The sequence below is a fragment of the Rhinichthys klamathensis genome, unplaced genomic scaffold (genome assembly GCF_029890125.1).
Source record: "Rhinichthys klamathensis goyatoka isolate OS25496 unplaced genomic scaffold, OSU_Roscu_1.1 h1tg000395l_1, whole genome shotgun sequence".
Classification (NCBI taxonomy): Eukaryota; Metazoa; Chordata; class Actinopteri; order Cypriniformes; family Leuciscidae; genus Rhinichthys; species Rhinichthys klamathensis.
Window position 1 is genome coordinate 38,415 of NW_026606897.1, and position 24,582 is coordinate 62,996.

A 24,582-nucleotide genomic window follows, 5' to 3' on the forward strand; every position below is an offset into this window, starting at 1 on the left:
AACTGACCGAAGTGACAGAACCATGACAACAAGTCACATCATCGATCATCTGGGTTTAAGGTTATAGCGTGCAATGACTTTATTGACAGAAATGGGAGATTGATAAACATGCTGAAACAATAAAAACATTCAACATTTAAAGCTGCAGTCCGGCGTTTTTCCTCTTTGTCGCAATCTCTGTTTGAAATCTGTAATTGCAGTTATTCGCGGAATTATTAACTTTGCGTGAGTTGTACATCGGCATGAAACAGCGCGGATGAACAAACTGTTTTGAGGAGACTGCGCGTCTGTCAGTCACCGCGACGGTGTGGATACTGACAAGTAGTCATAGTGCTATGAAATAAATGTTTTATGAACTGAATCCCTGTTATGCATAAATGTGTTTTACATAATATAACTCTAATAATTTTTGGGAAAAGGATAATTTTCACTTTACCGATCTGATTCAGATCCAATGCTTGACAATGGAGGAGGCGGGTTTGGTTTTCTTGGAGTAGAGGTGATTTGGTCTAGCTCAAAATAATTCATATTTACCATAATAGCAAAACGAAAAAAAGCCACAACAAAGGAAACTCCGTAACTGTGTGAATTAAGCGAACAAGTGTGCTACTGTTACACGATTGAACTATTGAAATGTCTTACCTGTCCAACAGAAAAAAAAGCCGTTTCTGCGTCCGTTTTGAACCCCTTCAAATCACGGAGTTCACGCCACCTTTCAAAAGCCTTGTTTTCGCGTGGGCCTGGTTGCAATCTCTTTTTTTCTCTACCCTCTCCGAAGTCCGAATTCTCTTGGGTTTTACCACGGGTTAATCTCCAGTTGTCACTGGTGGTTGTCGTTTGAACCTTTCTGGATCCGCCATGAGTTTAATCATTTGAAGAGCTGTGAGAAAAGGCTAAAAGCTTCCAACTCCAACATCCACTCACGCAATATAGCCTACTTGCCGGGACTCCTTCTTTATGTGTACAGATGTGCCGTAATGACGCAAAGACATGCTCGAATTTCCCGCGGAAATCCACCAGTACCACTGGAATTAAAAACATTACTACAAGCTTACCGCTTTGAATCGAGCAAAGGCAAGCAGATATTTTTGAACACTGGCTGGTTATGTTTTTTTTAATTATTTTTATTTTGGATCATTTTTAACCCAAAAAAGTTACGGACAGCAGCTTTAAAACATAAAAAAAAAATCCGATTCCGATTATTTCTCTGCAAAGCAGCATGCAGCTCTTCATTAAGATCTCATGACTGACTGTGCTTGTAGGCTACAGGTGATCGCCTCGTTCAGATAATGTTGCACAATTAAAATGAAAAATGACACACATAGTATCATATGAGTCTAAATAAACTGTTTTAAAGATTGACGTTTATTGTAAGGTTCAAATAAGTTTAATTACTTGTCTAAACTGCGTCTGGCCATTATTTTCTGACAGCCACGCGGGGAGACTGGGCGGGATTTATATGACGTCCACCTGTGAATGCAGACACAATGTCTGGATTGCGTTTACATTACATTGAGATCCGATCACAATGCATCCTCGACTACCTCCGAACCTGGACACGCGGATAACATTCTGATCAGAAGTGCGTTTACACTTGTCTTTTCAATGTGTATGTGGACAACATCCGGATACAGGTCGCATGGTAATGCCAAGTGTAAACGCTAAGCGAATGGTCTAAAGCGCCCGTCGCAAGTGCACTTAAGGTACTTTTGCTATTTTAATAATGGGAAAAATGGTTAGCGGCGTGACGCATGGTCTAAAGGGTTGTCCCTATTCTTTTAATAAATAAAGTAATGTGTCACGGTTCGCAGGTTCACTTGCTCATTCTGTGCGTCACTGCTCTGATCTGATTGCCCATGAGCGTCAGCTGTGCTGACGAGCAATCAGATCAGTCACAGGTGTACCTCGTTTGTGAGTCCTATGTAGTGTTGTGTATGTCATGTTCAGTGTCAGATCGTTGTTTCCCTGGTCCTGTTCGGGTCTCATATTTGTTTGCAGTCTCGTTCTCAGTTCCTGTTCTCACGGATCCCTGCATCTCTCTGCCAGCCTGTTTGGACTGATTCAGTGGATTATCTGGTTCGTGTCGTTCTCACTCTGCTTCAGTGTATTATCTGGTTCGTATCGTTCTCACTCTGCTTCAGTGGATTATCTGGTTCGTGTCGGTCTTACTGGTTTCCTGGACCACGCTTCACCCACTGCAGTCACCTGCGCTGCCAAGGCTCTGTTGTCTGACCAAGGACTTCACCAACCTTCCTGTTTTGCTGTTCACTCAGTTAATTAATCATACTTTGATAACCTCTCCTCGATTTTTGTGCTACCTACTGGCAAAGTTTCAGAGCTCCAGCACTTACGGTTTGGGCTGTACGATGCGTTTTAGGGGAAAATAATAATAATAATAAAAATCCTTACAATTACAATAGGTTTTCAGCACTTTGTGCTTGAACACCTAATAATAAGCGACCTTTTTGACAGTTATAGCGCCACTCAGTTAATTAATAAATACTTTTACTTGCATTTGGATCCTGTGATTCTTACCCTGACATAATGGGTGTGTTTTGGGCGTAACGTGCAATAAACTAATCAGAGTCTCATCTCCCAATCCCTTTAAAGCCAGTTGCACTCCCGCCATGGCGGATTCGCTATTTGCAAGCAGAAAAACGTTATGCTTCTCTAGCGAGGAAACAGATCTGTTCATGCTCAAGGTTAAAGCACGCAAGCAGACCATCTACGGGACAAACTGTACGCGATTTTTTTTTCACCGCCTGTGGGCGCATTTTACTAATGCACCCTTTAAATAAATTTAAAGTTGACAGTTGGAGTTGCCTCAAAATAGCAACACGCCAGCAATGCACCTGGACACACATCGTTTTCAGACCAGCACACCCATGAGCGCATAAATTGGCGCAAATGCATTTGCTATTAAAACAACGTGGGGCAGGACGTGAAAATGATAACTGCATCGTGCTAAAACTAGCAAAGCACTTGCATCACGCCTGGTGCCACATTGCACCGATAGTCAGGGGGCCAATTGTGAAAAGGGCTTCTGACTTTTGCAGACATGTTTTGGTACAAGCTGTCACCCTATTTTTTTAGTTAGAAGACACCCATAGGTAAGATATTAGGATGGTTGTCAAGCTGATTATTTTTTTGTTGTGATTTGTACAAGCAATTTCAGGCCAATTTCTTGGTTTCCTGCTCAACATAACATGCCAACAATAAATGTTGAATATACCCACAACCACAAGGGCCATATACATAAAAATGGTATCAAATGAAAACACTCATGGGATGTCTGCTGAAGTGTCAGAATGAACATTTATTGTACAGTGTAAGAGACAACAGAACTAGAACATGAAAAAAACAATCTCCTCCCAAAGAGAACCAGTTTTCAAAGTGAATATCAGCTTGGAAACATAACATAGTATCCCAAAACCTCTATCAATCAGTACCCCTATCTATGGGAATGAGTCAAAGCTTGGAGGGGGAGACAGTGCAATGCTGCACAAGTTATAATACTTTAATGTCAAGGCGGAAATGTGGAACTGTAGATGGTGGTCTATGGTGCTATTTGACTTCATTAATGTACCAGGTTGTAACACAAATTATATTTAATTGACATATCACTATAGTTATTAATTCCATCCTAACATAACTGCTCTCTCACTTCTTTAGGGTTAGGGGTTAGTAACTAGTTAGTAGTAATAACTATGTTATAGTCGTATGGCAAAGGTATGTTTTCCCCCATCAAAGCAGTGGCACTCAGGTAGGCAGCCAACAGAAGGCACCCAGGGACCATGTCCATGTGCTCAGTCTGAGTCCTGGTCAGGGACACAAAAGAAGAATTTACTGTTTTGATAATGAATACCTTCCCAATACAAAACATGCATGCATGCATCCAAGGGCACAATATAAATCGAATCTACAAAACAGGAAAAACAATGTCATGCCAAATAATCTGAAACAATATAGTTGCATATAATGTGGCAAAACTCAATAATAATGATATGAGTACCTGAGTATTCTTGCACCAAGCTGCACAGGCACACCCACATGCCCCACTGCAAAATATTCCACTTTTTCGACATCGACACTGCCTGGTACTGCACTGACTTCCACTTTCCTTGCATCCACATATCGTCAGCTCCAAGCACCTGGCCTGTACAGGTTCTTTGGTTAGAAGCTGGGGGACAAGCATTCCATCCTTCATGTGCCAACCACAACTGGTTGGTGAGGGCAACTGTGGATGGGTCACTAGTGACTGTTTCCAAACTTTTGTTTGATAGTGGGCCCTCATGAAGTGCAGAGACAAGGCATCCTGAGTTGATGGTAAAGTATCCACATTGGCTTTCACTTTCTGAAACAGGGAACATCATGGATTGAAGTGTCGTTGGATCATACAGTTTGCAGACAAACTGTTCTGCTGAGGATAGAATAGCTGGACTTGGTACTTCATCCTCACCAAAGTTGTGGAGAAGATGAGGGCACTGCTGGGACACTTTCCACGCCGTCCTGTTGCCTATTCAACAGTCTGGTATAAGTGTCACATCCAGTGATCATGGCATGAAATGCCAACAGACCATCCAGAATCTCATTTGACATTTTAATATCATGCACTTTAATGTAGCGTGGTTTCTTGGCAGTTCCTGCTTTCATCCAAATGTCTGGGCTCAACAGGTTTGCAAACACAAGAAGCAACAACAGTACGTCTGTGTCTCTGCACTGAATGATGAGCTTCTCATACCCTTTGAGATGGGTATGAGATTCAGGGCCCTGAATGAGTATTTTTATTATCTTTGTCTTTGTATGTTGCCGTTGTAATGACCTCAAATAATTATTTAATTTGTTTCATTTCTTTGTTTATTGTAGATAATTTGCACTAATATAATGTAAAGGGGATAAATATAGAAAGCCTCAGAAAATATGTATACTGTTGGGGGCACTGTGAGAAGAAAAGACTTGTGAGTAAAAAAGGGAGAGAAGAAGCGCAGTTAACGCATGTTGTTGTTCATGTTAAAACCAAGGGGGTAATCCATCAGCCATCATTCCATTGACTCCCATTCATTTTGGCATCACTTTGACAGCGAATAACTTTACATCTGAGGCGTCCAAAGACTCCATTTATCCATTATTTATTTCTAAAGAAACACGACAATGTATAAAAGGCTCCATTACCTTGTATCTTACGTTAAGGCCCCGTAGAAGCAGTTTTTGTAAAAATAGGCTAACGATTGCGTCATAACGAATCGACTCTCCATCGCACAGTAGAGAAATTACCGTATAGACAGGAGGAGAAGCTCGCAGGCAATCAGGGGGACATGGAGGCATAAAGTCCGATAAAGTCAAGGGAGAAGCCCATAGAGAGTCATAAAGTTGATGCTGCTGCTAGCTCATGGACAGCTAATACTCCAGTCCCTTCAGGATTTCACGATTTTTGTGTGTGATTTTTGCGATCAAAACGACTGATTTTGTGGTGGTAATTTCCAGAAATTTGTGAAAAAATTTGCGATTTTTATATTTTATAATTAGGACATCTCATTTACCATGATAGTATTATGTCAGATGCACAATAGTCATACATGACACAAATGACAAACAAATTGCATAAAGCTTGTTTATTTGGTCTAATCAAATTCTTTTTTTTAAATTGTGCAGTAGCCTATTGTTGTTGCTTGCTTGAATAACATTAACAACACTGACAACAGCAGGTAAATTAGGTTACTGTCACTTTAAGACCTACTACAGTAATGACAAACGTCCCAATCAGTTATTACTGATTGTTTTACGTAAATACTTGCCAAGATTAATATTTTGAAGTAATTGTAGCTTTGTGTATTTGTTCAAGCGCTATAAAGAGAATTCAGTATTCTAACTAGGATGACAGGCGGTGACACGCAGTCAGTCAGTCAGTCACACACACACACACACACACACGCTTGCAGTCAGAGACAGACTGTCACTCGACTGGCTGAAATTAGTTCTCTTTCACGGTATGCTGCGCTTTTAAGAATTCTTTTTAGTACCATCGAGCATATCATACTTTTTGTTATGTCATTCAATCATGTTAAATGCGTTAATAAGTTTGCCGTATCCCAATGAAAACATGGGCGGTTATGTGAGAGGGCAGGAGAGAAGCATTTTCTTTCGCCATGTTTCTGACAGACCGCTCACAGACATCACGCGGCGTGCGCAACATCTGTATCCACGTAAAAATGCATTGAAACTTTAACTAGATACATTTCAATTGGGTGATTATAATTTAATGTTTTATGAGGTCATTTTTTGAATTTTTGTGATTATTTTGCGGTTAAATTAGGAATTATGCAGGATCGCAAAAAAATGCGACATTTTGTTGATTTTGCGTTGTATTCAGCGATCGCAGAATCGCGAAAAACTGGAGGGACTGATACTCACTCTCTCTGTCTCTGTGAGATTCGGAAGGGAATTATTCAGATTTCACTTGGCACAGCTAGAAGACATACAGGTTTGCTCACGTGACAGGCTCAGTTTGAGCTTGCGCAGTACGCCTGGCGATCAGCTTTTAACGGGCTACAATTTTCTCCGTTGAAATCAATGGGGTCGCTGTGTCCATTTCTTTATTCTATGGTTAAAACTTTCAGCCCCAAAATCTGTCGCAGAAAACAAAAGAGAAAAACAAGCGGGGCAAATAAATCTACAGAAAAAAAAGGTTGTCATTGTTACTGTCCAAGGGGGCAACACCTATCTAATAGAAATCCTGCATCTTGGACAAGCAGTGTAAGAGTAAGATCGCTTCTGACCAAGGGGGTAATCCATTAGCCGGAAGTTGAAGCCTCGCGGGAGCCGCCATTGTAGCAGACCATCACCTGCTGTTAGCATCCCATTGACTCCCATTCATTTTGGCGTCACTTTGACAGCGAATAACTTTACATCGGAGGCATCCAAAGACTTCATTTGTCCATTATTTATTTCTAAAGAAACACGACAATGTATAAAATGTTCCATTACTTTGTATCTTACGTTACGGCCCGCAGAAGCCGTTTTTTTTTAAAAATAGGCTAAAGATTGCGTCATAACCACGGGACTTTCTGTCGCACAATAGAGACATTACCGTATAGACAGGAGGAGAAGCTCGCTGGCAATCTTTAACTGTCTATGAGGCAATCGGGGGGACATGGAGGCACAAAGTCAAGGTAGAAGCCCATAAATAGAGAGTCTATAAATGCAATGGGACAAAATATTTCAACAACGTTTTTGAGGAATTAGGTGATTCAGATTTGGCTTGGCACAGCTACTAGAAGATTTTCAACTGCCAGACTGTCGTCACGCTCAGTTTAAGCCTGCGCAGTCGCTCAGACATCAGACAGGAAGTGCAATAATCGGGCTTCAGTCTTCTCCGTTGAAATCAATGGGATCGCTCTGTCCATTTCTTTTACTGTCTATGCTTCTGACACTAGGTGGTGCTGCTGAGTGGTTGCACACTTCCGCATTACTAGGACTGCATTTTTAGGACCCGAGTTTTTTTTTTTTTTTTTTTTTTTTGCAGTTTATAGTATTTTATAGCACTTACTATTCAGTTCTATGTCTGTATTAATGGTTTAGTTGTTTAATTGTATACATTTAATTGATATAGGCTAGCCTTAACCAACCCTAAACATAGGGTTTAGGCCTACTATTGGTAAACCTCTTTAAATATTTAACCTTCGTTTCAATATGTGAACAACTGGTTTTAAATTAGCTTTTCTTGAAAAGAAAGACTATTTTCTGTGTCAAGACTTCAAGTCATTAGCTTTACATCTGATTCTGACACTTAACAAAGCGCAACAAACTGTAAAAAATTGCTCTACAGACTAGTGTGTTTATAAGTGCGTTAATAAATTAAAATAATTTGAAAACAAATAGTTTACAACATCCAGCAGCACAATGAACGGTTTTTGCACAGCTAAATAAAAACTGGAGACTGCTGACACCGAAAGCCTCGAAAGTTCAAAATGCTCTTACATTCAAAATAAGCTGGAAAGATATTTAAAAAATGAATAATTTCCGTGGCTCTAGTCTTCTGTTTGTTTGAATCAGGTCTCGTCTGTTGGAGTAGAATTGGCTAGTGCGGCGCTGTCACAAAAAACTAGGTATCGCAGGAATTTAGTATTGGCATTCAGAGGCCTTTATACCGGGTATTATATAATAATATATGTCTTGTGAAATTAATTTGATGTGTTCTGAACAAAAAAAAAGCCCTTATTTAGATAAAACAGTAACAGTGAGAAAGTTGTTTTTATATATGACATTTCTTTATTTTTTCATCAACAATTTCATCAACCGACAGAAAAAGGTCAGAGTTACAATACATTAGAGTCGGAAAAACACTTAGCCTACTCCTCATAAATAGACTTGAGCTTTAGTTTACTGCAGTCTGGTTTGTTATTATTTGGTTTAATTTTTTTTGTATTCACCTGAAAATGATCAGGGAGACATTTGTTTTTAAATTTATCACAGGCAAGAATAACATGCTGTTTCTGACGTTTGACACTTTTGACTATTTTATTCTTACGGTCAATGTTAACAGTGATGAAGGAAAGAGACTTCTTGCTGATGCAGAGGTTGCCCTTATACATCTTTCCTCCTGATGAACACACAGCTGTCACATTGTTTTTTTCACTGAAGGGAAAGAATGACTGAACTGGCCTGTCCCAGGTGCCGATTTTGTTAATGAACTTCTTCCAGTTCTCTACTTTCAGATCAGTTGGTGTGTCGTTGCGTACGTGCCGCTTAAGAAAAGTGTTGTGACCATTCTTGTTTTTTGCTTCAGTGCAGGGCTGAGACGGGTGCAGGATGTCCATCTCACTCAGACAGGTGTGGAGTACGAGATTCAAGATGATCACTAATGACAGCATTTTTAGAACCTAAGAATGTTTGTAAAATCAAAAATGTGAAAAAAGTTACATATATGATATGTAGAAGAAATTACAGATGCCACTATAGACCAACTCTAATCATATAACAGTTACACAATCTCTTATGATACATAGGCTACATATCTATTCAATGCATAATTAGGAAACAGTACATTACCATATTGTGAGAAGTGTACCATCACAACAGGCGCAGTCAGACCTTTACTGACTCACTTCTGTTCACTTCTGGTCTTGAATCAGAAATGGGTAGCCCATAATGAAGTCAACAGGAAGTGGGACACCATCATTCTTTTTTTATTAAGCATCTTGTTTTTCTTTAACTCTTTCAGTTTAATTCAATTGATATGTTGTGCTTTATATATAAATGTGAAGCAATATCAGCCAATGCAGTGCAAAGATTATACAATAGGCCAATGCACAGTACACAAAACTTGCAGTTTCATGACCTGATACAAGATTTCTTCACACACAAACGGTTCGTTAAATCATCGGCCTTTATCTATATGCACTGAACGTTCAGGTCTCACTATCGATATTTTGACATTAGTGAAATTTGAGTGTGCTGTGTTCATTCCGATATGTATTGGAAGATGTAACACTGACAGCAGTAGTGTTTAAATAAAGAACAAAAAGCAGACATAAACCCTCAGATTTTTACAGGAGGATATTTGGCAGTACTATTGTCATAACAGGATGAAGTAGATAACACATGGTATTTGTGAGAAGTATTTTTGTCCACTCAAATGCTATCTGTCAGATCTTTAACTCCGCTGATTCACTTTCTTTGTGTGGTTTATGATTAAATGAGGTCATCAGGAAGTGGGCTGTCTAGTCTTTCTTTACACTCTTTCATTTAATTTCAGATGTCATTTTAATATTTATATTTAAAAAAAATAATTGTGCAGATTTTCTTTTTGTTAAAAAAGTTGCCTTTTTATGAAACAAAACATTCAAGTGTCAATAAAAAAGGATGCATGAAGCTAGAATAAAATGTTTAAAATGGTAAGAGTTAAAGTAGTTATATTTCAAGTATCAACAAATTATAAATAGGAACATATATACTTAAAGTGCAAAAATAATATATAAAAAGTAAATTATAAATATGATGTTAAGAAAACATACAAGTAGCCTATACTTGCAGTATAAAAATGTTAAATGAGTTTAGGCCTACTTCAAAGTGTACTTTCATAAACTAAAATAATGTACAGTAGTAGTATTAAAATACTAGTATACTTATAGTACACTTAAACGTATACTTTTTATATATTAAAGTGGGCCAATTTAGTCCCAAGCAGACTTGACTTGACTTGACTTGACTGTAGCACAGCAGGAAAACACAGTGTACATAAGACGACGAACCAGCACAGGACTGAAAACACAAGGAGAATAAATAGGGAGCAAACAAGGCAGGTAATGAGGGAGGACAGGTGGGGCAAATAAATCCATAATCAGGTAACAAGATGGGAGGGGCTAGACAATCGACAGGAGAGCACATGGCACAAGGAAACACATGACAAGCCATGTCCTCACACCAAACGAGACATGAACACACAGCTAATGAAAACACTCATAAGCCACGTGTTCACACAAAACATGACAACATGAAAGCACACAGCCAGTGTAAAACACAAGCTGTGTGCACAGCACAAGACAAAACATGAAAGCACGCGGCCGATTAAAACACAAACCGAGTGCTACACAGGACACAACAACACATGTAGACGGAAGAGCGCGCGGCTCAAGCGAACTCGAAACCGCGCTCTCACGTAACAAGACAAAGCACACGAGAACGAGCGAAAGCTCATTCCGTGCGTTCACAACAGAAAATAAACATGCGGAGCATGGATGTCTGAATCCCGACACAGAACCGAAACCAAACTAGACAGGCGTGTCGGGATCCAAACACCATGCCTCACACATATAACAAGGCACGTAGACAACCTCGAAACCGCGCACTCAGACAAAGACGAGACAAAACCGGGAGTGTCAGAGCTCTGTCACAAAACCAAGAAATTAACTAGACCGAAGTGACAGAACCCTGACACGTAGTCTACTAATACTTTAATGGGAGTTAGTTGACATGTAGTTGCAAAGATACTTGTAGACAGTAGAATGTCTAAAGTGGACCATCAAAATACAGTGTTGCCACAGATTGGTTCAAAGCAGTAATAAACAGGACAATTCCAATCAATGTGTCAGGGGTCTGTCACTCCAGTTGGGTTAATTCATAGTTTGGTGACAGAACCTTGTGTAAATATGCCCAAGCAATTTAAACTGCTTTCATTTGAAAGACATGTTTCTAGCATCTGTAAAACCACATTCTTCCATCTTAAAAATATATCTAAATTATGACATATGCTTTCAATGAAAAATACGGAATACGGACATGCAACAGAAACTTTTAACTCTCTCTTTTCCAGCACTTTAGACGCAGTTGCTCCGTTGCGCTTAAAGAAGATTAAAGAAAATAGTCCAACGCCGTGGTACAACGAGCACACCCAGGCCCTTAAGAGAGCAGCCAGAAAAATGGAGCGCAAATGGAAGAAAACTAAACTAGAGGTATTTCGGATTTCATGGAAAGAGAGCTCGATTGCTTACAGAGATGCCTTAAAAGCTGCTAGATCTGCTTATTTTTCAACCCTATTAGAAGAAAATAAACACAATCCTAGGTATTTATTTGAAACAGTGGCTAATCTAACGAAAAAGAAAGCTTCAACCCCAGAAGTGTCCAAGAGACACAGCAGTAATGACTTTATGAACTTCTTCACTTATAAGATCGATAATATCAGGGACAAAATTATAACTATGCAACCGTCTACCACAGTATCGCATCAGGCAGTGCATTGTAGTCTCCCTGAGGAAAAATTTGATTCATTTGTTGCCATAGGAGAGGAACAATTTTCTAAACTCATGAATTCATCTAAATCGACAACTTGTATGTTAGACCCTATACCGACTAAGCTACCGAAAGAGATGCTTCCAGATGTCATAGATACTCTTCTTACTATCATTAATTCGTTTTTGTCTCTAGGATATGTACCAAAAACCTTTAAGCTGGCTATGATAAAACCGCTTGTTAAAAAACCGCAACTTGATCATACAAAATTAGTTAGTTACAGGCCGATCTCGAATCTGCCTTTTCTATCAAAGATATAAAAAAAAAACACTATCCTCACAACTGTGTTCCTTTCTTGAAAGAAATGATATCTGCGAGGATTTTCAGTCAGGATTCAGACCGTACCATAGTACCGAGACAGCTCTCATCAGAGTCACAAATGATTTGCTCTTATCATCCGATCGCGGTTGTATCTCTCTATTAGTGTTACTTGATCTTGGTGCGGCATTTGATACTATTGACCACAACATTCTTTTAAATAGATTCGAAAATTATGTTGGCATTAGTGGAATTGCATTAGCATGGTTTAAATCATACTTATCTGAGCGTTATCAGTTTGTAGCAATAAATGAAGATGTGTCTTATCGATCACAAGTTCAGTATGGTGTACCACAAGGCTCAGTACTAGGACCGTTGCTGTTCACTCTGTACATGCTACCATTAGGAGATATCATTAGGGAACATGGAATTAGTTTTCACTGTTATGCCGATGATACTCAGCTGTATATTTCTTCAAAACCTAACGAAACTTACCAATTCACAAAATTAACGGAATGCATAGCTGATATAAAAAATTGGATGTCTAGTAATTTCCTACTACTAAATTCTGAAAAAACAGAGATTCTAATAATTGGACAAAAAACTTCCACACGTAATAACCTAGAATACTGTCTAACACTTGATGGCTGCTCTGTTAAGGCTTCGTCGTCGGTTAGGAACCTGGGTGTGCTCTTTGATACCAATCTTTCATTTGAAAGTCACGTGTCTAGTATCTGTAAAACTGAATTTTTCCATCTTAAAAACATATCTAAATTACGCCATATGCTCTCATTAACAAATGCAGAACAATTAGTTCACGTGTTCATGACATCAAGACTAGATTATTGTAATGCTCTACTGGGTGGTTGCCCTGCACGCTTAATAAACAAACTACAGCTAGTTCAAAACGCAGCAGCTCGAGTTCTTACCAGAACCAGGAAATATGACCATATTAGCCCGGTTCTGTCAACACTGCATTGGCTCCCTATTAAACATCGTATACATTTTAAAATATTGTTGATTACTTACAAAGCACTAAATGGTTTAGCTCCGCAGTCCTTGAGCGAGCTTTTAAAGCATTATAGTCCTTCACGTCTATTGCGATCTCAAAATTCCGGACAGTTGACAGTCGACTGCAGGCGGTAGATCCTTTTCCTATTTAGCACCAAAACTTTGGTACAGTCTTCCTACCATTGTCCGGGAAGCAGACACACTCTGTCAGTTCAAAGCTAGACTAAAAACACATCTCTTTGACCTAGCATACACATAATACATTATAGACTTCTATAATTCAATGTTAGGCTGCATAGATTAGGTCAGCCGGAACTGAACACTTCCCTTAAATCCTGATGTACTCGTTACATCATAAGAAGAATGGCATCTACACTAACTTTAGTGTCTTTGTTTATCCCGAGGTTTTCCCGCAGCCTGCTGGATCCAGGCCGTATCCAGATCTGACGAAGGAGATTCGCCTGGACCCGATGACAATGCAGTGCTGAAGTGTCAACTATCCTCTCCCTATGGAGGATCCCTTTCCCACTCTACAGATAAAGCGTTGTTGAAAATCCGGTTCGCGTACCCCGAAGTGATAAAATAAAACAAAATTCTTTATCAAATGTATAGGCAAGACAAGTAGTTTGTTTAGGCATGGTTTGTAGGGAAATTACAAACCTGCGCACATATATTCAAACGAATATAACTATAGAATCAATTTTTAATGCGCATGTAACGCATGTGAACGCCATCAGGTCACAGGTTCGCGTTTTAAGTCTGTTTAGAGAGAACGCCGTCGTCTTAGTGGCCCCTAATGTAATAACAAATGATAATTTTGCTAGAAGTGAATCAATCAAAACTAACTTTAGCTGGAAATAACATTATTCAAAAATCGCTATAAAGCCAAAACAATCTCTGTTACCGTAAATTGTATGTTTATATCTGTAAAGCTGCTTTGAAACAATCTCCATTGTTAAAAGCGCTATATAAATGAAGATGACTTGACTTGACGAACAGGTCGAGGAACAGGAACAGGACTTGGGACAGGCTCTGACGTGGCGGCGACCATTCTGGCTGGAGACGAGAGCTCAGGCGTGGCGGCGGCCATCTTTGCCGGAGACGAGGACTCAGGCGTGGCGGCGGCCATCTTGGCCGGAGACGAGGGCTCGGGCGTGGCGACAGTCATCTTGGCCGGAGACGAGGGCTCAGGCATGGTGGTGTAGTGTTACAAATTTATTAAATGTTTAATTAGGCTCCAATACAATAGTATTTAAAATGTATGCAGTGTTTTCCAAATTGAGGCATAGATGATGAGATTTAAAGCAAGCAATCCTGCCTGCTGACATTAACCTTTTGTCACTTCTCAAAGTACAGCTGGGCCTTTGTCTCTATGATAATGTTAAGGTTTGAGTGATCTAATCAGGTTGATTGGATCACCATCTATACATGACACTGTTATGCTGATGAGATCAGGAAATCTCTGCAAACGAGCTGACTCATTTACACGCCCCCTTTATGTAATTGATCCCACCCAGTTGAAATGTATATAAACTACAATGTAAGATTCCCTTAGTTTAGACTTGACGATGATTGCAGCTACCAACAGCTCGCATTCTCAATAAAGAATCCTGCTGAAGATACCACCAAGTCTCCTGGTCTTCGCTTCTGAGTTTCCTACACTTTAGAAGAAAAAAGTTCACAACAGCGGCGGCCATCTTGGCCGGAGACGAGGGCTCAGGCGTGGCGGCGGCCATCTCAGGCTGGGCAGGCATGACTTGAAGAAGCTCAGGCTTGACAGGCATGACGTGAAGAAGCTCAGGCTTGACAGGCATGACGTGAAGAAGCTCAGTCTTGACAGGCATGACGTGAAGAAGCTCAGGCTTGACAGGCATGACGTGAAGAAGCTCAGTCTTGACAGGCATGACGTGAAGAAGCTCAGTCTTGATAGGCATGACCTGAAGAAGCTCTGGAAGCTTAATGCATGGTCCCTTGTCTGCTTAATGCATTGTGTGTGCGGAGCTTGGTGTCCGGATCGGTGTTATACTATTTTCTGTGACCTATCGAATTCTGTGGCCGAAGAAGGTACTGTTGTCACCCTAAAGGCCTTGATATTCTCACTGCGAAGTTCTTTTTAGTTCTTTGCTTAGTGGTAAAAAGAAGTTAAAAATACGCGACCAGCAGTATTCTGTTAGTGAACATCCCAAAGCTGCCCACGCTGGTGAGAGTGGCGTGCAATTCGGCACTCCACCAAAGTCATGTTTATAATCGCGGACATTTGACCTCGACGGACTGAACTAGGTACATCTAACCGCAGAACCACGTCACAGCAGTCTGAGGATAGCAGCACCAGGCCAGCAGCCTCAGACCCAAAGTTAGTGTGGTGCTGACGAACGCATATCCCGCCCCAACTAACCCTACCCTTCTCTATAACTACTGTATAAGCTCTACCTTAACGAATGCCCATTCCCACCCCACCACTAAACCTACCCTTAATGATGCTATAAGCTCCACCCCAACACTGATCTAAGACTGCTGTCCTCACATTGCTGTGACGTAAGGATCTGCGGTTCTGCAGTTGGTTATAATTGGACTGAACAGAAGAAATTAACTGGAGAAGATTTCCACGTCGAAGAAGGCGGTAATGTATTGACATTGACCCATGCACCTACTGGGCCACAGACTCTTTTTCTTTTTAGAACCATCATGACATGATTGTGCAGACTCACAATCTTCAGCACCTTAAAACCTCAAAAATGATTTCCCACTGAGTCAGAGTAATACTATGGTCAAAGGTGAGAATGACAAGTTTTTCCTCTGTTAACCATCTATGACTTGTTAAAGCAAGTTGAGAAGTAGGAAAGACAAGATTTCCGAGAAGCACACACTCTTTATACTCAAGTTTATACTTTTTATTTTTATTTTGAACAGATATATCTGTTGTTATTTTATCCTTTGAATCCCTTTGTCGGATGTGTTGCTTTTTGGGATTTGTTATATTAGCCCAATGAAAAGACATTTTCACGAGTCAAATACAGTATTACATCCTATTTGGTGATTCTAGTTAGTTGGACGTACTTGTAATGATATTAATTGTGTTTACTGTAGGTTTGTAAAAGAAGTATGTTTATGCTCTCTGTTGTCTTGTATACAAATGTTCCAGGTGTATTGATGGACCTACCTCACTGCATCTTCTTGTAAGTTATAAGTGGACATTTATGTCCTAACCCAGAATACCTATAGCTGTCCTAATGTCTGTCTTGGAGGTTGTGAGTAAAAGTGTAAAAGTTAATCTTACCTTGCTCAGTGTAGAAATGGTTAGAAGACTACATTTCACACACTCTCAACTAAAACCAGCAAATTCAGTTGAAGGGTTGGTCAAAATCCCTTGCCTCTTCAAATACATCTATAATCATATATCCTTTTGAATGGTTATATACTTCCTTTATAAAAATCAATAATCAAATATATTCATTATCACATAATAATTTTTATATTCTTTGTGCTTGTGAAATTATATTTTCTTAAATGCATGTGATGTAAATAACCAGTTTCTTTTAGGTGCATTCCAATCTTACTTTGAGATTGCACGTAGTACACGCAGGACACGAAGGCCACGTAACCCACAGGGCCGTTTGTCTCTTTCTCTGGTATCAGTAGAGGGTCCTAAAGGCAGCGTGGACACATATGATCCTTCGCTGGACAGATGGTCAAGCTATATTGAGCGTTACTATCAAACTTTAATTGTTGTATTAAAATGTATTCTTTCCAGTATATTTCCTTCCTTGGGAGTAAATGCCAGTGATCTGTTTTTCTCCCAAACGAGTGAATGTTTTAGCATTATGTTTTGGTATACTTAACTGATAATAAGGAGCTCAGACTCTCTTCAGCCTTGATGGGAGCTGTTATTTGCTAGTGTCTGTTATTTGTGTGTGTGTGCGTATGACATTCTATGTAGGTTCTGGAGGTTCGGACCAGACAACCCGGCGCCCTTCTCTAACCTGCGAGGCCACCACAGACCTAAATCCAATGAGTGGACGACAACTATCTTGACTAATGGCGATAGTCACCCCTATCTCCTCACATGTGTTAAATTGTTTAGGATTTCATGTTTCTTAGCCAATGAGAATCATTCAACCTGTAAGCAATGAGGTAGCTTAGACCTTGGAAATGGTATAACTGCTGTGATCTTTGTAACTGTAAGAGGGGCGGCCTACGAACTCCTGTGTGAGTCTTGAAGCTGACTTCTGCTGATGAAAATGCAAACTATCTTCAGTAAAACTTTTCTTTAATTTTTTTATAATTCTGACTCCGGGTCTTCATTCTTCATATCTGGTTCTGGGTCTTTGACTGTATACCCCTTACACAGTTTAGCTGGTAAGTGTGAGAATAAAAGCGGAGAAAACACAAGACAGACAATATCACATTAGTATGTAAATTGAATAAAACAATTGTTAACTGTACCATTACCAGTTGGACATGTCTTACTGATATCTTACTGGGTCGACCACCACATCAGCAGGTAGAAAATTCAAAATTACAAGCAATTTATTCCAATCTCCTTGCACCTGCACTGCTTGCAGCTTTTTTGAAGATGACATGTTAAAAAATACTGACACATTTAAATAAATAATAACACCGAACTAACTGTTTCTTTAACAGAGATCTCAGTGGAGAGAAGCAGACCCCTAGAGCCCTCCATGCTTGTTCATCTGTGCAATAATCTTTGCAGTATCTTCTTGTGAATATATACTGCTTTGATTAAAACATATTTAAATAAAAACAACTGTGATATCAACTGAACAAAATGAGATGAACTTAGTCACACTCTTACCGACAAGCTCCGAAGAAGTTAGACCACAGGGTGTCATTACCAGTCAACCAGTGGCTAGAAGCTTGCAGCACGTACGCACCTGAGGTTTTGGTTTAAAAAAAAATAAAAAATTTACCAACAAACTCATTATATTATTCCATCTATATTTCATATTTACATAAAATGTATCATTCAAAATTCTCTCAAAAATGTCAGTGAAATTGTTTTTTAAAACTATCAGTGAGGCCCTTGGGGTGACACTGCGGCCTTGTTCCAGCTATTTTTGGATCTCCCAGTGACACTATAACAATTACCTTAACTGCAACCCAGAGGGACATCATTGCGTATACTTCTTTATTGGCCCGCAGAAGAATTTTGTTAAGTTGGAAATCCCCTACCCCTCCATCTGCAACAGTTTGGCTAGAAGATGTGATATTCTTTTTAAAATTAGAAAAGATCAAATTTACATTAAAGGGATCTGTGGACAGATTTTATTTGAAATGGGAAGCTATTTTGTCATATTTTAAAAATCTGGAAGAATTACCCAGTTAACCTATTTTCCATGTATTTCTCTCTTTACACCTTTTTGCCACATTGTATTTGCTGTTTTGACCTCAGTGTAGTTTTTCTCACAGAATGGCAAAATTATTATTATTCATTCTCTCTCTCTCTCTCTCTCTCTCTCTCTCTCTCTCTCTCTCTCTCTCTCTCTCTCTCTCTCTCTCTCTCTCTCTCTCTCTTTTATGTATGCATTAATACTGTAATGGTGATACTTTTATCATCATTACTTTTGTTTTGGTTGGTATGCATGGGTGCATGCCTTGAAAAGGTGTAGTGACATAATGGTTATATTTTGTCACTACAAAATATAGTGACCGACCTCTGCCTGTCATTCTGTTTTGTCTCCATTGCCCTGTCTGCTGTTGATTACCCTGCCTGTTTGACTATTTTTAATAAGCGCTGCAAATGGATCTCCCTGAGTCTGATGATTCGCAACAGCAGTAAATATGTCTGGATGTTACTTTGTAGCTTTGCTTGCTTTAGTTTGCAGCTGTGTGAGGATGTTTGCTCATATCCATAAAGAACGCAAGTTGTGTACACACTCAATTTTCTTTGTGCTTTTGCCTCATTGATTCAATCATTTATTACTGAATAAAGATCGCAGTTTAAAAAAAAAAACATGTTTAAAATCTTTCTCATATCCTCATGGGACCCAGGAATAGACTTTTGTCCTCTGTAGTGCACATTATATTTTAGTGAATTTCTCTGACACCATACATGTCACAGTTTTAAAGTGCATATTCTGCATGACAACAACTTCTCCTTGGTCTTTAAAAAATGACTGACATTAATTAAGTGATCAAATTTAGCACTTTTTTGGAAATATGATAATATCTTGTAATTATCATTTAAATCTTACTAATTTTCAAATTGTTTGTCATTGTCATAAATTAACATCTCAGGAAAATGTTATGGGGTTTCTAATCAAAATATGACTTTCAGTTACAAAACAGGGCCACTGTACAGGACTTAAATCATGTTAATCATGAAGGATTGGATTCTGGAATCTAACGATTGATTATAATCAAGGTATTAAGAAGAATGACTTCTCTATGAGATTTTACTTTGTTATAGAAGTTACCAGTGTGATTACTGAAATGTTCTTTTCATGTATTCTCTAATGTCTGTATTTGGTATCTGAGAGATGACTGCGTGTCTACTGCCAGGAATGCAGTAACAGTGCTTGCTTATTTAGCCCGGCTTCCAGAAATGAAATATGGACTCGTTTTGTTTGAGAAAGGTCTTTATGTTAAAACATATATCTGTTCTTCTAGCTCACCATGACGACTATAGGTCACAAGGGTCATTGGAACCAATAGTTTAAGTGACCATTTCTTAGTTAAAGCACTTACTTTACTGTTCTATATTAAAGTGTCCTCTCATTGAGAGAAAGAACATGTTATCTTGATGTTTTGAGAAGACTCCTGTATATAGTTAGAGCCTGGCCAAATCCAACCTTGAAGAAGCTGTGTGTCTGTTAGCATTCTTGGTTAGGTTAAGGAACAAGTGGCATTATTGGAGATTGACTGACTTGTTTTCTTCGACAGACCCAGATCTGAAACCTGGAAGGTCAAGACGTGCCTAAATTCAGGGTCTGAGTGTCAGCCACATAATCGATGGAGATATGCTTCAGTCTATCTGTCCATGTGTGTAAAATTACTGTGTTTATCTATTTCTTAGCCAATCAGAATCATTCAACCTGAAGCAAGGACGTAGCTTAGACCTTGGTGTAGGGTATAATTGCTGTGATCTTTGTAACTGTAACAGGGCGGCCTACGAACTCCTTGTGAGTCTTGAAGCTGACTTCTGCCTGATGAACCTGCAAACTATCTTCAGTAAAATTTGTCTTTAATTTATTACAATTCTGACTCTTGTCTTAAATTGACTGCACTTCTGACTCAGGGTCTTACTTAATCTTATCTGGTCCTTGGGTCTTTAACTGTAAAATCCCAAAGTCTAAACAATGTAATGACATTCAAAAATTCAAAAAAAAAAAAAAAAATTCCTGGGTCTCAGGAGGATAATATGAAAAATGATAAATAATAATTTACGTTATTTAAATTTTTAGAAACTAGAAAATGTCTTTACTTTCAAAACTTCACCACATGAATATTGTTTGCATTTCTGTTGTAGTATGTATTGTATAGTTTTTAGTGGAGAAAGGTAATCATCTTTATGTTGGAGTGCACAACGTAATTTATTCATTTATTAACAAAAAATGTCCACAGAATGCTATGGTCAAAGGTGAGAATGACAGTTCCCTTTCGTTGTCACTCCGAGTTCCGTCGGATGACGACGAATGGGGGTTTCGCTTAGAAGCCAATCAACTTCAAATACTTCAAAACGAGCCAATGGCAAAGAAATGCCATGGGTCTGCGGAATTTGCATAGCGTAACTCCGCCTCACCTCGTGAGTATATAAGGAGAACGCTGGCAGCAAACCGGCATGTTTTCGCTTTGGAGCCAAGTTAATCCTTCGTTCCACAAGCCATTCCTGAAATTGTCAGTTCTTCAAACGAGCAAGATTCTCTGGTGTTGGTGTGACGGCGATCTTCGGCGAGCGCGCACTTCCTGCTTATCTGTCTGTGGTTCGACAGCGAGTGTGTTTCTCCCCGAGCGCTTCAACACAATCAGGTTTCTTTTTCTCACAAAAGAGCTTGCACGTGGCACGTCTTTTTAAAGATGCCTCGCCCGTGCACTTCTGGTTGCGGTAGGCTGGTTGACGACTCTGATGGGCACGGGTGCTGCATAGTGTGTTTGGGCATTGATCACGCTAGAGCAGCACTCGTGGATGACTCATGTTCTCTCTGTGGGAACATGACCATCGCAGCATTACGGTCAAGACTCGGTGATCTCGCAAGAGTGAGGGTCCCCTCATCCACACCCCGATCTACTGACTCTAGAAATAGAGCTAGTACTTCGGCTGGTGGCCAGGGTGATCTGAGGGTGACGGTTTGGAACCAAGCGCCGACTATCAGTCCGTGCCCAGCCGCACCCTCTCCAATGCTGCAACCCGTGAGTGTTCAGGGGATTCCGGCGAGATCATCTTCGGGTGTCCCGCGGGTTTCCTTTGGCGCTCCAGAGGAAGATGCCATGTCTATTGCAGCATCACAAGGTGGGTCTGAGTCTGCTGGAAGTGAAGACTCATCACAGCTGCCGCCTTCGGGTGTGACTACAGTTGTGCCAGAGTCAGATCCAGAGATGACGGCCATGCTGTCTCGAGCCGCCGCGAGCATCGGGTTAGAGTGGAACCCTCCGCCCTGCCCCGAGCGCTCGCGGCTGGATGATTGGTATTTGGGTCAGGCTGCGGATCCCCGTCCCCGTCAGGCCCCGATACCTTTCTTCCCGGACGTGCATGATGAAATCTCGAAGTCCTGGAAGACTCCCATGTCTTCCCGCGACCGCTCGATGATTTCATCCGCCTTTCCTCCCCTCGATGAGGCCGCTGCCCGTGGGTACACTGGGCTTCCCCCGGTCGAACGCTCTGTTGCGATGCAACTGTGTCCTCAGAGCGCTTCGTCTCGTGGTGAGCCAAAGCACCCATCCAAAGCCTGTAGGTACTCGTCTACGTTAGTGGCGAAGTCCTACAGAGCTGCGGGACAGGCAGCCACCTCTTTGCATGCCATGGCCATTCTGCAGGTCTACCAGGCCCAGATGCTCAGGGACATGCACGAGGGTAGGACAGACCCAGGGCTCTTCAATGAGCTGCGCGCCGCCACCGACCTTGCTCTCCGAGCGACGAAGGTGACCGCACGCTCCCTGGGTTTGGTGATGTCCACAGCCGTGGTCCAGGAGAGACATCTATGGCTCAATCTTGCCGATATGAAGGATGCCGAGCGGTCCCGGCTGCTCGACACCCCCATATCGCAAGATGGCCTTTTCGGCGGTGCAGTCGAGGACTTTGCCCAACAGTTCTCGACTGCGCAGAAACAGACTGAGGCTATCAAGCATATTCTGCCCCGACGGCCCGCTGCTGCCTCCACCCAGCCGACCGGGCAGAGTACTCAGTCTGTTCGCCGCCGAGGGCGCCCTCCTGCGACTCCCGCCCCTCCCGCCCGGCCCAAGCAGCAGCCTCCACCCGGGCCCGGTCGCGGAGGAAGTCGCAAGAAGGCGCCCCAGCCCTCTCCAGCCCCGCCCCCCGCTAAACGCCGGGCCAAGCGGCGCTCCTGAGACGGGCTGCTCAGGGATGACGTGTTTTTCTCAGGAGGTGGTTGCAGGACCACTCCTTCCCCCGGTGGAGGGCCGGGGGAGAATCTTTTGTTCTCCACTCCCCGCTGCTCACCCACGGGTGGGCAGTACCCTAATGTGGTTAAAGAAAGAAATAACACGTTCATCCCTGAGCACACAGAGTTCTTGGACGACACGGTGCGCCGCCCCCGGGCCGTGCACCCCTCGTCCTCCTCTGTCCCAGAGTCGGATGACAGTGCGTGCCGTCCCCGGACCGCACCACTCTCATCCCCCTCTGTCGCCAGACCCCTGGCAGAGCAGACCCCCGTGGAACGTTCGTCCTTCCCTGGTCTCCTCTGTCAGGGCGCGGTTCATGACTGCACCCCCACATCGGGCCGCTATGCCGTCCACGTCTGGGTCAGTCATACCGCCTCGCTGCCCCACCGACGGGAAGTCTGTGGTTCGCATGACCCCGCTGGTTCAGTCCCTGGGAGCCTGGCTAGAGCTTCCCAACCTGTCCCGCTGGGTCGCACGAACGATCAGGCTCGGCTACGCGATTCAGTTCGCGCGGTCTCCTCCCCGCTTCAGGGGAGTCCGCTCCACTTTGGTCGGTGGCAATGCCCCTATCATGAGAGCGGAGGTTGCTACCCTGCTGGCGAAGGGTGCGATCGAGACTGTCCCTCCAGCCGAAATGAAGACCGGCTTCTACAGCCCGTATTTCATTGTCCCGAAGAAAACCGGTGGGTTACGGCCAATCCTGGACCTGCGCGTTCTGAACCGCTCCCTTCACAGGCTGCCGTTCAAGATGCTCACCGCCAAACGCGTTTTCGAATGTGTGCGGCACCAGGATTGGTTTGCAGCGATCGACCTGAAGGACGCCTACTTTCATGTCTCCATTCTCCCTCGACACAGACCGTTCCTTCGGTTTGCTTTCGAGGGTCAGGCATATCAGTACGCAGTTCTCCCATTCGGGCTAGCCCTGTCCCCTCGCGTCTTTACGAAGGTCGTCGAGGCAGCCCTTGTTCCCCTCCGGGAACACGGGGTTCGCATTCTGAACTATCTCGACGACTGGCTGATTCTAGCTCACTCTCGAGATCAGCTTTGCGAACACAGGGATTTGGTACTCCGCCATGTAGCCCGTTTGGGCCTTCGGGTCAACTGGGAGAAGAGCAAACTTTGCCCCGTGCAGAGGATCTCTTTTCTCGGTATGGAGATCGACTCGGTCGCCATGTCCGCGCAGCTTACGAGCGAGCGCGCGCAGTCACTGCTGACTTGCCTGAGACAGTTCGAGGGCAAGAGTGCGGTTCCACTGAAACTTTTTCAGAGGCTCCTGGGGCATATGGCATCTGCAGCCGCGGCAACGCCGCTCGGATTGCTTCATATGAGACCGCTTCAGCTTTGGCTTCGCGACCGAGTCCCGAGGTGGGCATGGCAACACGGCACGCTCCGAGTACCAGTTACTCCGACCTGCCGTCAGACCTTCACCCCGTGGGGGAACCTCAGTTTTCTACGGGCAGGAGTGCCTCTGGAACGAGCTTCCCGGCATGTTGTTGTAACGACAGATGCCTCCACCACGGGCTGGGGTGCCATGTGCAATGGACGTGCTGCCGCGGGCTCCTGGACAGGACCCCACCGCTTATGGCACATCAATTGCCTCGAGTTGCTGGCTGTACAGCTCGCCCTGCGCCGCTTCCGAGCCGTGCTCTCGGGCCAGCATGTACAAGTCCGATCAGACAATACCGCGACCGTAGCGTACATCAACCGTCAAGGTGGTCTGCGCTCCCGCCGTATGTCGCAACTCGCCCGCCACCTCCTCTTATGGAGTCAGAAGCATCTGAGGTCGCTTCGAGCCATTTTCATCCCTGGAGCCCTGAACTGTGCAGCCGACGAGCTGTCACGGCTTCAGCCCCTCCCCGGAGATTGGCGACTCCATCCCCAGACGGTTCAGCTGATTTGGGACCAGTTCGGGGACGCACAGATAGATCTGTTTGCCTCTCACGACTCGAC

The 24,582-nt window shown here is 42.3% G+C and overlaps 1 long non-coding RNA gene across 1 annotated transcript; it reads right to left on the minus strand.

The window, feature by feature from the left end:
- Positions 1–8,245: 8,245 nt before the first annotated feature.
- LOC130070150 (uncharacterized) lies at positions 8,246–9,109 on the minus strand. The gene is made up of 2 exons (XR_008803845.1): positions 9,049–9,109; positions 8,246–8,879 (listed from the first exon to the last, which is right to left on the minus strand). It is a non-coding gene; the product is annotated as an uncharacterized LOC130070150 (long non-coding RNA).
- Positions 9,110–24,582: the final 15,473 nt, after the last annotated feature.